General features: G+C 38.3%; 3 protein-coding genes across 23 annotated transcripts in view; 1 reads left to right on the top strand and 2 right to left on the bottom strand.

The window, feature by feature from the left end:
• The window catches only part of LOC127530226 (NACHT, LRR and PYD domains-containing protein 3-like), a 499,749-nt gene that overhangs the window by 302,228 nt on the left and 177,261 nt on the right, over nucleotides 1-20,260 (bottom strand). The gene's annotated exons all lie outside the window — the stretch shown is intronic.
• The window catches only part of LOC127531911 (NLR family CARD domain-containing protein 3-like), a 116,674-nt gene that overhangs the window by 32,581 nt on the left and 63,833 nt on the right, over nucleotides 1-20,260 (top strand). The window lies entirely within an intron of this gene.
• Nucleotides 6,236-20,260, bottom strand: part of LOC127531965 (zinc finger protein OZF-like) — a 320,874-nt gene continuing 306,849 nt past the window's right edge. For 4 of the 8 annotated variants that reach the window (XR_007939192.1, XR_007939191.1, XR_007939198.1 and 1 more), the window contains 2 exons: nucleotides 9,746-9,870; nucleotides 9,003-9,348 (listed from right to left, as the gene is read on the bottom strand). The gene's annotated coding sequence lies outside the window, so the exon portion shown is untranslated. Of the gene's footprint in view, nucleotides 6,258-9,002; nucleotides 9,349-9,745; nucleotides 9,871-20,260 lie in introns of those variants that run through there. The other 4 variants (XR_007939197.1, XR_007939195.1, XR_007939196.1 and 1 more) reach the window with 4 other exon arrangements.

The following is a 20,260-nucleotide window of genomic DNA, read 5'->3' as shown; positions in this document are numbered from 1 at the left end:
AGCTTCAGTCAACGGCACTCTTTGACTGACCACATGAGATGTCACCACAGGTGAGAAACCATATGTTTGTACATTTGTGGAAAAAGATTTCTGGTTCATCTGCTCTTATAAGCACATGGCAGTTCACAAAAATGGGAAAGCCATTTCTTGTGGAACCTGTGGAAAAAGCTTCAACTGTCGTTATCGATTAAAAGCCCACATGAGAATCCACACAGCTGAGAAGTTGTGATCCTGAAACATCTGTGAAAAATAAAAAAGAACTAAGCTTGAAACAACATGGAAGAATTGGTACAGATTAAAAGTAGATGTTTTAGATTTAAAGCAGCTCGAGTCTGTGCTTCAACAACAGTTGTGAGGAAGTATGTAAGCCATCCTTGATGATTAGACCAGATGGGAGTCTGGACTGTGGTGGTGGTGGAGCAGGCAGAAGAACCAAACTGAATGTCTGGATGGATATGGTATTGGTACAGACTGCTACATTTCTGCTATCATGACATCCTTCATCAGCAGAGCACTGATTGGAGATAATGTGAAGCTGTTTGGAACATTTTCACATCCTGCTGAGAGAACATGGCTGTTCAGGTGTGAACATACTGCTGGAATCCACTCAGCTTGAGCTCTGCTGTCTTTCAAGTAAAAGGAGGCAACGAGATACAGAGACATTGTGACAGTAGGACACAACAGAGTGTGTCACTGCAGCAGAGGAGATCTGGACGTTGAAATAAAGTTGTAATAAAACGTCTACAGCTCCATGACTGCTTCATGAAATGTTTTGAATGTTTTCAAACAGATGAACATTTACAAGTTGTTCATATTAATGTAACATTGAAGAGCCCCAGCAAGAATAACTCTGAGTCAGATGTCAAGACATAACACATTATTATGTTTCAAGCAACAGACACGTGGTTTTACTAGTAGTAGCTGATACACTCCTGCAAATGTCAAAACCAGAAATGTTAAAAACAGGTGAAGCTGTGCTGCAGTTTCTGCTGGTTACATAAAGGTCTTATGCTATTTATTTCTTCTGTTGTCACCACATAGGTCATCTGTGTGATTTGTTAGTAGGATCTCATTGTGTCGTCATACAGCACATTGAACCCTTGTATTGTCTGAACGTCCTGAACACTCCTCCTGTCCTCAGGGTCAGAAATGACCTGCCTCCACTGAGCCTCTAAAATAGAGCAGCTTAATGGAATTTTTAACCAAAAATCTATTTTACATGAAGAAACAACCTGTCATGCATCACACACTTTGTGAATGCCTGTTTTTGCTTCCTCAGAGGGTAGAAAGACTGTATTTAATCAGTGAACACCATTCGTTTTTATTCCATTGTTCATGCTGTAACTGTTTTCTTTCTGTAAGTAGAGGTTTATTATCACTATTATTGCTGCTAAAGGTACTGCATAGGTGTAAACATTTCTTGTTTTGCAAGAGATAATACTTCTATAGCCTAATAAAGTACCAGAAATGTGCAGAAATGAACTTGAAATGCATTTTTGAAGGGAAACAACAGTGTACTGTATACTGTACAATGGAATATAAAACTACAAAACTCAACTACCAGATACTAGTACTCTCTCATTTTTTGGGTCATTGCTCCCACCCGAAAGATGCATAACCTACATCAATCATAAGAATAGAAAAAATAACAGATTCAAGCAAAAATATTCCAACATATTAAGCTCTAATTAACAAATGGAGGACAGAATGCAACTGTATTTGTTTTACAGTCCTTCTTGTTACTCCTGGATGACTAAAAAAATCTAATCTCTGACCTGCTGGGAACTGAAACCTGAAAACTGCCCTCATGGCTTCAGCAATATCAGATTAGTCCATATTAATTTGAAAATCTGCAAATATGACAATCTCAACAGTCCAGAAGTAGCCAGGGTGTAGAATCTTGACCCCACTATGTATTATGCTAGTTATTTAATGTTTTGTAACCTCGGTCACCTTTCCATGGGGGTCAATTTTCTATCTGACACCGGGTAAAAAATGACCTGAAGACAGTCTTTGTACCCTGGTGGTGTACAGCTTTGATGAAAATATAAACAAAAACAATGTTTCCCTTTTCTAATGTTGGGGTCACTTGAGGAAAAGTGATCAAATTTCAAGTTGAAAAAGGTCATTTAGGGGCCGTTCTATGCTATTAAACATGGTGGTCTGGTTCATTTTGACCCGAAGACAGCACTAAGGTTCAAACAACAGCAAATCAGTAAAAGTATTTTCCAGTTGAGTATGCTAAGAATTTACCTCAAGTTTAAATAATGAGTCCACTGTATTATTAGTTATTTAAAGAAATTCACAACCAGAATTAGCAACAAAAATGACTAAAATGAGACGCAAAATGAACATCTCATTTGGATCATTTTGTACATTTCAGTCTGTTTTTAGGAAAAAAAGTGTCATAAATCAGACTGTAAATGATCTATGAACAAAGCTCTCTGTAAAAAGCCTCAGAATGTTGAATAGAATAAATGTGGACAGTTTCATGACTGGAAGAGAAGATTTCTGGATCATTTTGTTTCTCATTTGTGTCATTATGTGTTTTGTTTTGTTCAGTTTCCGTCTTTCTGTCTGGTTTTAAACATTTTGCATCTTTTCATGTTATTCTTTTTCTTCCATTTGCTCATTTTGTGCCTTAATTTTGACCATTTGTGGTTCATTTTGGTCATTTTGTGTGTTTTTAAGTTTGTTTCTGTTTAAAATTGTTCATCTTGTCAGTTCTTTTGGTCAGTTCACGTCTATTTCATCATTCTGTGACTCAGTGGCCATTTCTGTTTCAGTTTTCATCTCATTTTTGCTCTGAATTGCTCATTTTATCTCTCATTTACTCATTTTGCATCACTTTAAGGTTGTTTTTTCTTTTTCTACTTTTGTGTCTCATTTTCGTCATTTTTGCTTAATTTTAGTCCCATTTTGGACACTTTTATCTTTTTGTTTCACATTTGATGTCCCTTTTCTAATTTTATGGCTCATTGTGGTATTTTTCTATCTTGGTCGGATGCTTTATGTTCCATTTTGGTCATTTTGTGTCCCATTTGAACTGTCCCATAACATTGTTGGACCGTTCAGTAGACTCTGTTTGGGTCTTTTCTCACCACTGAAACATTTTGTCCATTTTTGTCTCATTTTGGTCATTTTATAGATTAGATCCAACTTTACTGTACTTACACAGAGAACAAGTACTAAGACAGTAAATGCATTTTTTAAAAAGTCCATTGTGATGTCAGAGAGAAGAACTAACAACTGTTACCACATTCCATATTCTGAAGAAAAACATGGAAACACTTGAGAAAGTCAGTTTAACACACAAAGCTTGGAGATATTGGAGAGTTGTGGTGAAGATTTCAAGTGTGAAACTTGTGAAGACATTGTGAGCAAAGACTGTGACAGAAAAATGAAGCCTCCTCAGCCAGATAGGAAACATTCAGGTAAGACAGAAGTCCAGACAACGAGCTGCAACTCAGCTCCAGATATCAAACTACACACTGACATGTTAGACTGAAGTTTTCACAACACTGACAAGCTAACATTTGCTCATTTTGTGGCTTATTTTGATCAGTTTGCATCCTTAGGGTTGTTAGTGGATAAAATGTTGTCATTTTTCATCTTTTTGTTGTTTTTGTTCCATTTTGGTGACTTAAAGGCTGTTTTTGTTGAATTTGGTCATTTTGTGTCTCATTGAGGCTCATTTTCATCATTTTGTGTCTAACCTTGGTCACTTTTTGTGTTTAGGATTGTTTTTACTCGCCATTTTTCGTGCTTTCAAAGTTTTTTGTTCCATTGTGAACATTTTGTGTCTCATTTAGATCATTTTTTTGTATCATTGTGGACATTTTACGTCTGTTTAATGTTTTTCTGTTTCATTTTATGTCTCATTTTGTTCATTTCAGTCTGTTTTTAGGGGAAAAAAGTGTCATAAATCAGACTGTAAATGATATATGAACAAACCTCTCTGTAAATATATATCTAACCATTGTGATAGGGATAAATAGAAGTTCCAATCTGTTGATTTTAATTGCAGGATAATGCTTTATTAAAATATATTTCAACAGGGAAATAGCAATAGCCATTAAATCATCAGACAATTAATCAATATAACTATTGATTAATATTTCAGTGGCTCGTCATGATTCCTAACTGCTGCTATGCTTTCATAGAAGAAGAGTAATAATCACCCACATTATGTAATTTGGAGGGGGAGAGCAGACGGTGTGGCCACATCCGGCTGATCACCTGAAGAACGATGAGCCTCTGAGACTCCAGGGGGAAGCAGAGAGAGTTCAGTCCAGATTTAGATCTGCTTGTGTCCTTTTTTGTTGTTTGGGCCAATAAAAACTTTGTTATAATCCTCTCTGGTGTCATTCCTAATAAACAGATGATATAATGTGTGTTTGTAATGAAGAACTCAGAGTCAGGATTTTTAGTTCTCATTTCATCACTAGAACAGGACTTAAAGACTCAAATCAGGATCAAGTGTGGCTGCACAAAAAGCTGATTTTCACTGGACAATAATGTGTGAAAGTCTGTCAGCAGTTTGGAGATTCACTGCTTCCTCTCTCATTTCACACTTTGTGCAGCTCAAATGCTTTCAGTTCAAGTGAGCGTCAGAGGAACACCAAATCCTGATTTTCACTCTCAACATTTGACTGGAAAAAGACGCAAACACCACATTTGGCTCCTGGAATAATCACAACTTCCATCTTTGAAGAGGAACAAGTTTACAAGGAATCATTTAGAAGGATTTGACAAAGAAACACATTTAATCCATGAATGTGAAAACATGTTTGTGAGGGACAGAGTCATGGAGAGACTCAACTATCTGTTCAACACTGTTTCTGTACCAGGAGGAGACTCTGGAGACTCCACTCAGCACAGAAACACTGAGGAACCAGGAAAGTAGAACCCAAATCCAGGATAGAGAGTTTGAGTGAATGTGGTGTTGAAGGTGTGGAGGTGGATCAGAGAGTCAGAGGAGACTCTGTAGAAGGACAGAGTTCCAGCAGGAACGTCCACATAAACTGAAACTCTGTGAGAGACTGAGGAAGACCTGATGGATGTTTGACTGTGATTATACCTGACAGAGCAAGCATCACTATGAGCAACCCTGTCTCCACAAAGTTACATTCTCAGACAACTAAAATGCATTTTCAGTTACGTGCAACAGAAACGTAATTGGTCCGGTGTTACGTTGATCTGTAACGTATTCAAAATGCGTTTGTTGCTTGTTAAATGGATGCTGCAGTCACATGTTTGTGGATACAGCGCAGTGGTGTCATGTCTTCTGTCAAGTACCACAAGAAAAGACGGGAAAATAAATCCTCCCTTTGCAATTTCATCGGGACGAAGTCCTCAGTGTGTTTTCATAATAATTCTCCTGCGTGGTGTTTTATTCTGAAAGTGACATGGATCTGTTTCCTTCCCTGGGGTGGTTCTGCGTTTTTTACTTGACTAAATATACTGAATAAAAAGTTTGACATGAAAGGAGAAAACTGGAATTAGTGTTGATTCAGTCTCCCTCGTAGTTTTCCCCTAGCTGTCATGTCATTCATACTTTAACACTGCCATGGGCCAGATCGGCCTTTTGGAATAGCCTCGTTTGGATTTCCAGCGGTTTGGATTCCAGATTTACTTTGTATGTTGCTTACCGGAACGCTTTCATTTAGGACCGGAAGTGCGCGCTTCACTCCGCTTTCATCGTTCTGTAACCAATCAGAGCGTGGCTAAATATTAAAGCTGTGCTGCAGCGACCAGACAGAACAGCGACACCTAGTGTGTCTGCATTGAAATTACATGTTCCTTCTTGAAAACCAGGGCAGAAAGGTTCACTGTGCCACATTTATTCAACCTTTTCAAAAACGCTTTTTGTAATACGTTTTAGATGCAGTTTGCAGATGTTTCTGAAGGCGTGCAGTGAATTCTCCTTGTCAATACATTGAATATATACTCCAAAACATCCCATAAACAGTCTTCTGGTACAGAAACCTTCATCATTCTGAAGGAATTATTTGGTAAATGTTAGACTTTATACTTTATCAGCAGCAATACTTTCTTTCAACACAAAATCAGAAACAAAGAAAATAAAAACAGGATTTTGAACAGTGTGCTTTATTGCAAAATAACAAAATTCATAAACAGCAGGTTTTAGGCGTGGTCGTCATTGTGAACGAGGTCCTCCTTTTCCTCCTCCTCCTCTTCGTCCTCCTCCTCCTTCTCCTCCTCCAGGGCAGTGTGATCCATCAAGACTTTCCTGTCTATAAAAGCATTAAATATTATCATGGTTTGTATCCATGTTTTCAGTCCTTTTACACACGTGGACAAAATTGTTGGTACCCCTCAGTTAAAGAAGGAAAAACCCACAATTCTCACTGAAATCACTTGAAACTCACAAAAGTAACAATAAATAAAAATTTATTGAAAATTAAATAATCAAAATTAGCCATCACTTTTGAATTGTTGATTAACATAATTATTTTAAAAAACAAACTAATGAAATAGGGCTGGACAAAAATGATGGTACCCATAACTTAATATTTTGTTGCACAACCTTTTGAGGCAATCACTGCAATTAAACCATTTCTGTATTTGTCAATGAGCGTTCTGCAGCTGTCAACAGGTATTTTGGCCCACTCCTCATGAGCAAACAGCTCCAGTTGTCTCAGGTTTGATGGGTGTCTTCTCCAAATGGCATGTTTCAGCTCCTTCCACATATGTTCAATGGGATTCAGATCTGGGCTCATAGAAGGCCACTTTAGAATAGTCCAACGCTTTTCTCTCAGTCATTCTTGGGTGTTTTTGGCTGTGTGTTTTGGATTGTTGTCCTGTTGGAAGACCCATGACCTGCGACTGAGACCAAGCTTTCTGACACTAGGCAGCACATTTCTCTCCAGAATGCCTTGATAGTCTTCAGATTTCATCGTACCTTGCACACTTTCAAGACACCCTGTGCCAGATGCAGCAAAGCAGCCCCAAAACATTACTGAGCCTCCTCCATGTTTCACTGTAGGGACAGTGTTCTTTTCTTCGTATGCTTGGTTTTTGAGTCTATGAACATAGAGTTGATGTGCCTTACCAAAAAGCTCCAGTTTGGTCTCATCTGTCCAAAGGACATTCTCCCAGAGGCTTTGTGGCTTGTCAACATGCATTTTTGCAAATTCCAGTCTGGCTTTTTTATGAGTTTTTTTCAGCAGTGGTGTCCTCCTTGGTCGTCTCCCATGAAGTCCACTTTGGCTCAAACAACGACGAATGGTGCGATCTGACACTGATGTACCTTGGCCTTGGAGTTCACCTTTAATTTCTTTGGAGGTTGCTCTGGGCTCTTTGGATACAATTCCAACGATCCGTCTCTTCAATTTGTCATCAATTTTCCTCTTGCGGCCACGTCCAGGGAGGTTGGCTACTGTCCCATGGGTCTTGAACTTCTGAATAATATGAGCCACTGTTGTCACAGGAACTTCAAGCTGTTTAGAGATGGTCTTATAGCCTTTACCTTTAAGATGTTTGTCTATATTTTTTTTTCGGATGTCCTGGGACAATTCTCTCCTTCGCTTTCTGTTGTCCATGTTCAGTGTGGTACACACCTTTTCACCAAACAGCAGGGTGACTACTTGTCTCCCTTTAAATAGGCAGACTGACTGATTATGAGTTTGGAAACACCTGTGATGTCAATTAAATGACACACCTGAGTTAATCATGTCACTCTGGTCAAATAGTTTTCAATCTTTATAGAGGTACCATCATTTTTGTCCAGGCCTGTTTCATTAGTTTGTTTTTTTAAATAATTATGTTAATCAACAATTCAAAAGTAATGGCTGTTTTTGATTATTTAATTTTCAATAAATTTTTATTTATTGTTACTTTTGTGAGTTTCAAGTGATTTCAGTGAGAATTGTGGGTTTTTCCTTCTTTAACTGAGGGGTACCAACAATTTTGTCCACGTGTGTATGTGCTGGCAGCAACAGAATGTTTGACAATAGGCAAATCTGTATTGTAGAATTTCCAACAATAATAAGGAATGCCGAGGTAAATATTATAGTAACTGCATTAATGCAATAAATATAAATGATCTTTCATCTTGTGTACAGTCAAGCGTTGGATACACACACACACACATTTAAATTGGCTGGAAGAAGCGTCTCCTATTAACTGAAGCTTTTACTGACGATTCTCCACAAGAAAAACAGATTCTCAGCTGAGGATCTTTATCTGATGTTGTACGTGCAAACCTGATGAGCTTTATGTCACTAAAGCCACTGAACAAAACCATGAAGATACAGTTTCTCATACTGTTTGCATTGTGTTGTCATAGAAACCCAACGTGTATTTAGTTGGTGATGCAGAAATCACATAAATATATTTTTTTATTTTTGGTCCTGATTTGGTGCCAAAAATCTACTGGTATATATTACCAAGAATATTTAATCAATGACATTAATTTCACCTTGATTTGACCGATAAATAAAGTGATTGCTCAGAAGTGTTCATCATGTCTTCTTGTTATTATAGTAGTTTAAAGCTCTTTTATTCAGACATAAAATGAACAGACAGATCTTGATTACCTTGACAGTTTCAGTGAAAACGTTCAAGATCTGTCTATTCATTTTATGTGTGAACAAAAGAACTCAAAGCGACTGAACTACAGTGACTTCCTGCATTATCAGACCACCCCTGACCAAAGTGCACTTCTTCAATATAACGCCTCAATACATGAAGTTTAAAGTTTAACAGCTGTAATGTGCAGCAGCCAGTTCAAAAAGGCATCTACATTGATCAGTAAAATAAATTCTTCACGCACATTTAACTGTACACAAACACTGTATGCATGAAGATGAATAAAATTACTATACATGTACAACAGCATCATTCATTGAAGTGTAAACAATAACAGTCTGGTGAAATAAAAGAATATTAACATTAGATTTTTTTGTTAAATGGCCAAATTCTGGTCCCTCCACAAAGCAGCATTCATTTCCTTTTGTTAACTGCCTATATTTACTAACTCTACAATATCAGCCAGTCAGTCAATTTACCATGTCTAAGGGAAATATTAACATCAGATCCAATGTGGGATAGTACTCCTTGTGCTGCAGAGTGACCACCTGACCCAGATGATAGGTTTCTAGAACAATTGCAAATGAAAGTAGAAAGACTAAGTCCTTACACTGTTGGAAGAATTTTGTTCAAATCTAACACAAATAACTCTGCACTTTAAATACTATAGATTGGCTCATTAGAAAATAAAAAGCTGTTTGCTGAAACTTACTTTGTCTTCTGTCCTTCTAATGATCTTTGAAAAAGGAAAGCTCCCTGTATTGGATCTCTCGGTGCACTCATCACATTGTTCTCCTAAATAGATCAAAATTAGAACAGTTGAGAGGTACTGTTGTGAGTCAGTGTCAACACTCATGATTTGTTCACGTTGACCATTGTTTTGATGCCATTTAACAGAGGGGACTAGAGCAACACTGTAACAGGCTTGATTTTCTTTTTATGCACGGCCTTATAGTAGTACATGACCAAACCCTCACTGAATTATTCAGACACCTTAACAGCAATGTAATGTGGTATGGAAACTCAATAGAATCTAACTGTACAATACATCCAAATGGAAACAAATGACAAATGACACTGCAACAATATCTCAGTATTGAAATAATACAAACATTGCTCTATAAGATAACTTTCACTGACTCAGCAAATAGTCAGACATAATTGCATTGACATTAAAACATGTTCTACATACCTGTAGTTTGACCTTTTCTTTTACCTCCTCTGTTTGGGCTCTTGCTCCCAGCCTTGCTTCCTTGAACTATGTTCACATGTCCCACCATGTGACTGCAGGCTCTTTTCCAGCAGCTACACCTGAAGCTTTTTTAGAGTTTTTTAGAGATAGTGTCAAAAATATATTTTATTAATTTAAGGTAACCCTAATTTCAAATCCAAAACATCTCTGTAGATTTGAGAAATCTTGTATGTTATGAACCCCAGCAGAAAATGAACTGCCTTTCTGTAGCAGAGCTCCAGTCAACGTAGTCTTGACAAGTAATTCTTGTGTTCAAAACCGAAGTACTTCAGCTAGTAAATACTATGTAAGGCTTGATTAAAGATAATACACTTGTTTTTTATGAATCAGTACATGCCATGTTCAGTTTCACTCAGAAATGTCCAGTCTGTCTTCTTTCACCCTTTCCACATCATAGCATAAAGACTCTGCATGACATCAGAGTCACAGGAGTCAATTTTATTGACCAGTCATCTTCTATGAGAGCATTAGAAATTAAAATGCTTCCATTTTGAAATCAGCATGTCAGTTGCAACATCACAAAGCAACATCATGCTGTGTAAACATGTTTTTTTTTTCACCTATAGCATTTGGTTAAGTGTATTAAAATTCAAATTATAGTCACTAGTCTGGACAAATTTTGAATGATATTTTTTCAATACATACCCTCATTCTGTGATTGAACCAGTTGTCCTCTGGTGGACAAATGGCACAAAGAGAGACAAAAAAATGATCGGAATTAGATAAAAACATGACCAAAATTAGCCTCAAAATGACCAGATTGATCCAGAAATCTTTACTAACATTCATCACGGTCCAAATTTATTCTATTCAACATTCTGAAGGTTTTACACAGAGGTTTGTTCATAGATCATTTACAGTCTGATTGATACATTTATTTTCTAAAGACATGCTGAAATGCACAAAATGATCCAATAAGATGGAAAATGACCAAAATTGAACAAAAACAACCTTAAAGTGATGCAAAAAGACTAAAATGAGAGATAAAATGAGCAATTCAGAGCAAAAATGAGATGAAAACTGAAACAGAAATGGCCACTGAGTCACAGAACGATGAAATAGACGTGAACTGACCAAAAGAACTGACAAGATGAACAATTTTAAACAGAAACAATCTTAAAAACACACAAAATGACCAAAATGGAAGAAAAAAATGACATGAAAAGATGCAAAATGTTTAAAACCAGACAGAAAGACGTAAACTGACCAAAACAAAACACATAATGACACAAATGAGACACAAAATGATCCAGAAATCTTCTCTTCCAGTCATGAAACTGTCCACATTTATTCTATTCAACATTCTGAGGGTTTTTACAGAGAGCGTCGTTTTGTTTACTGTCTGTGGACCTGGAAGGAGCAGCTTCATATCTGGAAAAAAGATTCACAATCAACGGTTTGTTTAACAGAAGGGATCATCTTAGTTCAAAGTGGCACCAAATCCATGTCATGTTTGGGTCGTATGTTGGCCTTTAACTTTGAGCAGGTGTGTTATTATTTACAGTGTTTATGGTAGAATGTGGCCGTTTTAATGGCAGATCACATGGAAGTAACATGAGCCAGTTTGAAATAGTGAGTTATGCAGAAGAACAACATAAAGAAGAAATTCAAAGTTTTTAATCAGTAAATATGTTAGATTATATTTTTAATCTATTTTGTGTACTTGATGAAAACATTTCATAAAAGAAACTTTAATAATGTTTTCTTTTAATGTTTTAACCCTCGTGTTGTCCTCATTTACAGGCACCAAAAAACATTGTTTCCTCGTCTAAAATAAATTCAAAAAATTCAGCAAAGAAAATTTCCCAAATTTCTGAAAATTTGCAAAACCTTCAGGAAGAAAATTCCAGTAATTTCTTAAAAGTTTTCTTTTCAAAAAATCCCCCAAATTTGGCAAGAAAATTGTTGTAAATATTTTGCAAAAAATGAGTAAAAATCTTCCAAAAAATCCTAAAAATATCTAAAGTGATTACATACATGTAAAGTAAAACTTCTAATATTTTCTTTAAGAAAATTCACATAAAAATCAACCGAAATCCAGTGAATTTCATTGGATTATGTTGATTTTTTTTGTGAATGTTCTTTAGAAATATTAACTTTTTATTTCCACCTAAAAATGTTCAAAGACTTCCCAGAAATGTTGAAAAAGTGGACATCAGAAGTTTCACTGTGAAAATCTATTTTTTTCCCCCACATTTTCAAACTTTAAAATGAGTCAATTGTGACCCACAGGACAGGGTTAATTAGTCATGTGAGAAGCTGAGTGTAAGTTAATTTTTTATTATATGAAGTTAAAATATATTTTTTCGTGGTTTTCTAATTCTCCAGGATTAAGGACTGTGTAGAGACCATAGACTGTATATAATGGACGTAGCATCTGGCTCCAGAATTGAAGCCAACCCGGAAGTGACAAAAACTTGCAATATCACGCTGTCCGCTAGGGTTGGCTCCAAAAAGCTTTTTCTCCATAAACCCCAATTCATTTTTGGAAAAAATAAAATTTGATAGACTGATTTTCTACAGCTCAGGATTTTTTTCCCGTTAGTTTTCATGGTCAAAATGAGAGATCAGGTGGCCGATCTTAAAATAAATCTATACTGAATTTTAAATAAATCGTTAAAGTTGGTGGAGCCAGGGGGCGTGGCTATACTTGATAGACAGCAACAGAAGCCTCTGCGGTAAAATGTGGGCGGGATAAGAGAGTCTTCAGCCAATCCTGCCCCTTGTTGCTCTCCGGTCCAGTCTGTTTGATGACGCTTTTTATGTCACTGGCTCCAAAAAATCCAAAACGGCGACCAGGAAGTAGCAAAATCGGGGCTTCATTTTCTCAGCGTTGAAACCAACGGGTGACGTCACAGTTAGTTTATGCCTGGTAGAGACCTGTAGGGGGCAGTAACCAGCACCTACTATGATGTTCTCCACGAGCTTGAAGAAGAGGGATTCCTCAGCATGGCCAGATGAACACACCGAGGCTGAATCCCAAACCGCCCCCTACACACTCCCCCTCCACTACCGAGTGTCACTCCAAAAGAAGTCACACTCGCAGCTGTGGAGGGCGCCTATTATTGAAGGGGGAGGGTATAAATACGATCGTCAGGAATGGGACGCCGTCACCTCACCGGAAAACGGAAGACGTCATTGCCATGGTAACACAAAGACGCCTCCCTGTAAAAGCAGACAATCAGCAGACAATGATGTAGGGGCTACATTCTGCTTCAAATAATTTGAAGTCATCCCACATGTTTTCCAATCCTATTACCTGGCATTTCAAATCCAACAAATGAATAAATTAATTCTGTCAGCTGCATTCAAATTTTAAGGTATCAGGGGGTGCACAATTAAATCAAACGTCAGCAGAGAAGAAGATTTGCTCCTTTTATCTTTTTTCACCACTCTTTTTGTGATGCTCTGTCAGTGAAAAAGGCGTGGGAGAAATAATGGACGCATGTGGAACTTACATCGATATGTTGTTTCCTCCTCCATTTCGACGTTGCACTTCCTGAAAAAGTTGTCCAGCGTGAGCATCGATGCAGACTCGCTATTTAAGGGCTGAACAGTCCACTCTCCCTCTGCACTACGCAGCTTGGGACGGCCCTTAATATGGAGGACCCTCCGCGGGAACGCGCAAACGGAGGGGTAGTGTGTAGGGATAGTGTGTAGGGGGCGGTTTGGGATTCATCCCTATTGTGTTTCCACTCCGTGTTCCTGCCACGCCTGCAGGATGACCTTCATACTTGTGGCAGTGGTTGGACAATCATCCAATCAGAACGCAGAGCCACATGACACCCAACCAGCTGTGGGTGCTGGGTCGTACACGTCACCCAATTCCTGGAGCAGAAAACACAGAGCTCCATGCAAATACAACGTGATTTGAACCAAAACATTGATTCTTGTGTTTTAGCAATATTAGAGGGCAAGAAAAGTGAACAGAGAGTCAGAAGTCCCTCACTGGAAGACAATTTCTGACAAGAAAAACCTCCAGGAAGAAGTCAAAGTATGCTTTTCCTCACATTAAGAGTCTTCCTTACTGGAGCCGCTGAGAACTTGGACATTGCTGCGTAATTTCTACTGAGAAACTGTTCCAAACAAGAACAAGATGTTGTTTCCAGAGCAGGTGTGGCCTGTGTTAGGACCATCTGAAAGACAACGTCACAAGTGCGACAGTGGAGCACTGATGCTGGAATCAGAGACTGAGGTTTTTCAACAGTGGAACTCTGTTTGAAATCATTGACCACCTCCCAAAAAAACTTTTTTTAAATAATAAACTGTGGATATTTCTAATGGTATCTATGAAATATTAGCTCAGTATGTCAGATACTTTCTTAGAGGTTTTTCAGTGGACTGTAGATCCAGTTTCACTCGTTTTCATTTTCTCACATTGAAATTTGAGGCTGTTTGATGATGAATATCTCAAGAAAAATTCTAGATAAAAGCCTGAAACCTTGACTTGTTTGTCTTGCTAACATCAGCAGATCAGATTGTTGTTAAATACAGCAGTGGAAAAAAGTTTCTGGACATCCCATACATTTGTGAAATACTGCATTAAGAATCACTTTGAGGTCTTCAAGAGTCATTTATTTTAGTACAATCATAAAACTAAACACATCCTAAAAAAGACATTAAAAACTGAAAATTGACTGGTTCCATAAAACGAGAAATTTGGTAGAATTTAGTTTTGTTCGTTTTTCTTGTAAACAACAAACAAAAAAATCATTTGTATTTGTGTCTGTCTGATGCAGCCACACCCTTAGAAACACACAAAAAAGACTTTACAACAAATATTTCATGATAACATTTAAGATTGTGTAAAAATTTTCAGGGTGTCTGAAAACTTTTTTGCCCTCACTGTATCTGTCAAAGCATGAAAATGTGCCGTTATAAAAATGCCACCATCTCCAGACACATATATGTGGTCATGGTTCCATGATGCCAATGTCATGGTAATGACTGGATGCAGCTAATTTACAAAGAAATGATTCTAAACTACATGTCAGCTTTCAAAGACTGGATTTTTCATAGAACACTTCATGTTTTTTTATTTCAACTCACACGTAATCTGAGATTAGTTGATCTACTTGTTCAATATTAGAGATTCCTATAGATAGATGATAGATTATAGATGGATAGATAGATACCTACGGTCAGTAATCTCCTAATTATGATTAACCATCAGAGAATCACTGAACCAGCTCTGCATCTCACGGGTTCCTGCAGCTCAGAGGGATCTGAGGAACAATTAAGGTGGTAATCGAGGAAATTCACCCTGCTGCTCACTGCCTCCATCCAGACGTCTATCCCTCTACCACTGATAATTCATTTAACTGAGTAACCACTTTGAATGGTTTCATTAATTTACCAGTCACGTCTGTTAACGACAGCTTTCCTTTTAATGGATTTTGCAACGAAGCAACGAAGACACTAAACAAGAAATTAGACCTGAATTCTGTGAAGCCGGATCTCAAGGACTTTAAGTTTGTGGAGGACTTCATGAACTTTTACTGAACCCTGCATGGACAAATCTTCTTGGCAGGGGTTCAGTCTGTGTCCAGTGTGCATACGCTGGTGTCGTTGTAGGGTTCCTTGTTGGTTGGACGTTGGTCCAGACTGGTCAAAGCAGCACTGTTCACCATTGGAAGAGTGCTGACAAGTCTGAGAGTTTTGTCCATCTGTTCCGTTCTGCTTGGAAAACAAACACAGAGAACGTCACTGTTGGAATTTAACATTCAGTTGTCTGATTACATCAGAATTCCTAATCTAACCTACATCCCCTGATTAACCTGGACCAGATTTCTGTGTCAAAATGAATACAGGTTAGACTGAACAATAGCTGATAATGTGTTAACAGAATTCAACTGACCACAGTTGTTCAAAACAGTTTTGAAACAATTTTGCAGCAATATCCAAAATTATCCAATACACAATTGTGTGTACACTGTGACTGAGACCAGTCTTTACATACCTCACTGTGACACTGATTGAATGCTTTCTTTCTGGTGTGGATCTGCTGGTGTTGTTTCAAGGAACCCAAAGTTGTAAAAGTCTTCTTACACTCGTCACATCTGTATGGTCTCTCCCCAGTGTGAACACGTTGGTGAACTTTGAGGTATGCAATGGAGCTGTAGCGTTTCCCACACTGATCACAAAGGTATGGTTTAACCCCAGTGTGGGTCACTTCATGAGCTTTTAACTGTGAGTACCGTACAAATGGTTTGCCACAGTGATCACATCGGTACACATCATGTCCAGTGTGGATGCGTTGGTGATATTTTAAGCTCTTTTGGGAGTTGAAAGTTTTTTCACAGGAGTCACAGTGGTACCGCTTTCTACCAGAATGGGGGCATTGATGGATCAACAACTGTTCATGTTGAGTAAAGGTTTTCACACACTGATCACAGTTGAAAGGTTTAACTCCACTGTGAATGAGTTGATGGCTTTTTAAATGACTCTTCCGAGTAAAAGCCTTTCCACACTGATTACAGCTGAACAATTTCACTCCACTGTGAATGAGTTGATGTCTTTTTAACATAATCTTATGAGAAAAAGCCTTTCCACACTGATCACAGTTGAATGGTTTAACTCCACTGTGAATGTGTTGATGGCTTTTTAACTGACTCTTCTGAGTAAAAGCCTTTCCACACTGATAACAGCTGAATGGTTTAACTCCACTGTGCATGAGTTGATGGCTTTTTAAGTGACTCTTGTGATTAAAAGCCTTTCCACACTGATCACAGCTGAATGATTTAACTCCACTGTGCATGAGTTGATGGCTTTTTAAGTGACCCTTCTGAGTAAAAGCCTTTCCACACTGATCACAGCCGAATGGTTTAACTCCACTGTGCATGAGTTGATGATGTCTTAACGTACTCTTGTGAGTAAAAGCCTTTCCACACTGATCACAGCTGAATGGTTTAACTCCACTGTGCATTAGTTGATGGCTTTTTAAGTGACTCTTGTGAGTAAAAGCCTTTCCACACTGATCACAGCTGAACAATTTCACTCCACTGTGCATGAGTTGATGATTTGCTAGATGACTCTTGTAAGTAAAAGCCTTTCCACACTGATCACAGCTGAATGGTTTCACTCCACTGTGAATGAGTTGATGGCTTTTTAACTGACTCTTCTGAGTAAAAGCCTTTCCACACTGATCACAGCTGAATGGTTTAACTCCACTGTGAATGAGTTGATGGCTTTTTACCTGACTCTTCTGAGTAAAAGCCTTTCCACACTGCGCACAGCTGAATGGTTTAACTCCACTGTGAATGAGTTGATGACTTCTTAACGTAGTCTTGTGAGTAAAAGTCTTTCCACACTGATCACAGCCGAACAATTTCACTCCACTGTGAACGAGTTGATGACTTGTTAGAATACTCTTCTGAGTAAAAGCCTTTCCACACTGATCACAGCTGAATGGTTTAACTCCACTGTGCATGAGTTGATGACTTCTTAACGTACTCTTGTAAGTAAAAGCCTTTCCACACTGATCACAGCTGAATGGTTTGACTCCACTGTGAATGAGTTGATGGGTTTTTAAGCTACTCTTCTTAGTAAAAGCCTTTCCACACTGATCACAGCTGAATGGTTTGTCCACAGTGTGAATACGTTTGTGAATTCTTAGCTTTGTTGCTGTGATAAAAGTCTTGCCACATTGCTCACAACTCAGTGATTCATCTCTTTTTGCCGTTGTTGCTGAACCATCCTTATCCTCCTCAGAGGTCCGACATCTCACTCCATTGCTGTGTTTACATTTCTGTAACAAAAGACAAAGATAAAAACAGAGGCAGTGATGAAAGAGCAATCATGAAAAAAATTGAACCTAAAAGTCTCAATTCCATGTAGTTGGACATGAGGCTGAAACAAGATCAAGAATCTGCAGACATGCCAGCAGCTTTGTCATTAGAAACCTAGAAATGTGTCAACAGCACACTCACAATGTCAACAAAACTATTTTCACAGGCCGATAGTGTTCAGCTTTCTACACGGTAGTTTTAGAATATTGAGTAGTAAAATCTGTCCATCACCGTGAAAAACAAAGCAGAGCTGGGACTGATGGGATTGTACCACCAGGATCTCTTGATCCCCAGACTTTCCGTTAAGTTACATTACTGGAGAAATGTACAATATGAAAAGCATACAACATCAATTTCCAGATTTAGGTCTTAATGGCAGCAGGATCAATTCAGACCACCAGCACTTTCTAGTTTCTCCTAGGGGATCAGATGTTGATACCAGTCCAGAAAAGATCTGTAATTCTGCCACTGAATTCTGGATTTGACCCCAACGACCCGGGCAATTTGTTGTGCAGCAGTTACACAAGCATTCACCATCAAACAACAAAAGCAACAAAACAGTAAAACACAGGGATGTCAACAGGAAATTTGGATTTCAGCTGAAAATTATTGACGGGGCGGGGCGGGGGGGCTGAAGCTGAGAGATTTATAGAGAAATAGAAGTGATTTTGACTGATAAAAATGGTCAAAAACATAACACTAGACTTGTTTCAGTCAGCAAATTTAATGAAAAGTTAACTTACATGTTCTTCAATCTTTTCTCACTATCTTCAGTCCAAAATATTTCACAAATCTATGAGTTCTATTCTACTATGTACAATATATACAAGTCAGTTCACTGCAACACTCCTATTTTGCCAATTTTCTTCTCTTTGCAGCAAGCTGTGTAAGTCTCTGGACAGCCTTCCTTTTCAACTCCTGCTGGTGGGCTTTTCTTGCAGCCATTTCCTTCTCTTTCAATGTATCTTTTGCCTTGGCACTTGAAGTAGCTGTTGATGCTGCTGGTGTAACTGTCTGACAGTGCTACGCATCCACGCGATCCGTAGTTAATCAAATCGTTACAATACACACAAAAAGCTTTTCCGGCCACGTCTGGTTTCTTCAGAAATTGTCCAAGTGTTTCCGTTACCTCGTCGATCTTTGAGCCAATTTTCACCTTCACAGTGACTTTTCTCTCCAGCCATTCCCATCGGAACTTATTTTTGACACTTTTGTCAATTTCTGTGACTGATGACTCCTGATCCTTCGTTAAAAATCTCATCATTCCGCTGAACACGATACCAAATCTCCAAACATCCGAGTCGAACACGCCACCATGAATTTGTGACAAAGAATGCTACGAGCAATTTGATTGGTCCAAGCTTGAAGCTGTCCAACTGCTGGGCCGTTTACAATCGAACGATAGCTTCAGTGAAAATCTCACAGGAGTGAGGCGTGAGTTTCGAAGTGAGATGTTAACAACGTTAACATCAGCGACAATAAAGTACCGAACCCCCCTAAAATTTTCTCAACGGATTTAGAGGATTCACAGAAATGTTCAAATTTGACATTAAATCGGCGGAAATCCGCGGATCCACAGACAATTGTCATCCCTGAAAACAGTTAAAGGAATAGCAACGATTAAAGGAAATGTTTTAAAAACGTAAAAAAAGACAGTAAAACAATTAAAAGCAAAATAAAAGCCATTTAAAGAAAAATCAAACAAAACATGAGATAGACAGGGACATCGGCAGCAATCTTGGTCATTTAGTCAGACGTCGTAAAAGTTTTCAATAAACGGCCACCGATGTAATCAGGTAAAGGATTTTTCTTTGGTCTGCACTGTTTGAGACACCAGATTACATTTTTAACATAGATTTATTTCCAACCCGGATAAAAGAAAGGGATTCTGTGGAGACGCTGACATGAGACAGTTTTTAGTCTCAGCATGTTTTGCCCTAAAATCATGGGAGTCAAACCTGACATAAAAACTGTTCAGACTTTGAGCCAGCTCTAAATCAGAATTATAACCACTGAGCTGAACTCTCTCATTGACACATTAATTAGTCCCAGTGATCAGATTCATGCCGTCCCAGACTGAACTGAGGTAGTTCATTTTAAGCTGAGACTCAAGGTTGTCTTTGTATTGTCTTTTGTGGGTCCTGATCTCCTACTTTATTTCCTTGTGTCGGTTATACAGATTTAGTGTATTTCCTTCTCTGAAGACTGTTTTCTTTCTGTACAGTAGGTCTTTAAGCTTCTTAGAAAGCCATGGCTTAGTGTTTGGATATAGTTTAACATTTTTTCAGGAATAACACTGGTTTCACAGTCTGTGACCCAGCTGCTCATAACATCAGTCGGTTCATCAATATCAGCTGAGGACTCCTTAAACACGTCCCAGTCAGTAACCTCCAGACATCCCTGCAGAGTGTGACAAACTTTCAGTCTGATGTTCTGCACTTTACCTTGCTTCAGTACAGTGGATAAGGAGGATGCAGTTGTGGTCAGAGGAACCCAGAGCAGAAGCACCTTTTTGCCCACAGGTATTTATTTCACTGGCCTTTGGACGGATATAGACAAGTTTCACAAATATTTGGGAAAACTTCTGAGGCAGATATGAAGGGCACAATGAAGCAGAAAGCAGTTCTCAGTCAGTAGTGCACAGTTTCTCCAGGACAGTGTCAGATTT

Source organism: Acanthochromis polyacanthus, chromosome 22, assembly GCF_021347895.1.
Source record: "Acanthochromis polyacanthus isolate Apoly-LR-REF ecotype Palm Island chromosome 22, KAUST_Apoly_ChrSc, whole genome shotgun sequence".
Classification (NCBI taxonomy): Eukaryota; Metazoa; Chordata; class Actinopteri; family Pomacentridae; genus Acanthochromis; species Acanthochromis polyacanthus.
The sequence above is the reverse complement of the archived record's forward strand: the minus strand, read 5'-3'. Positions and strand labels throughout refer to the sequence as shown.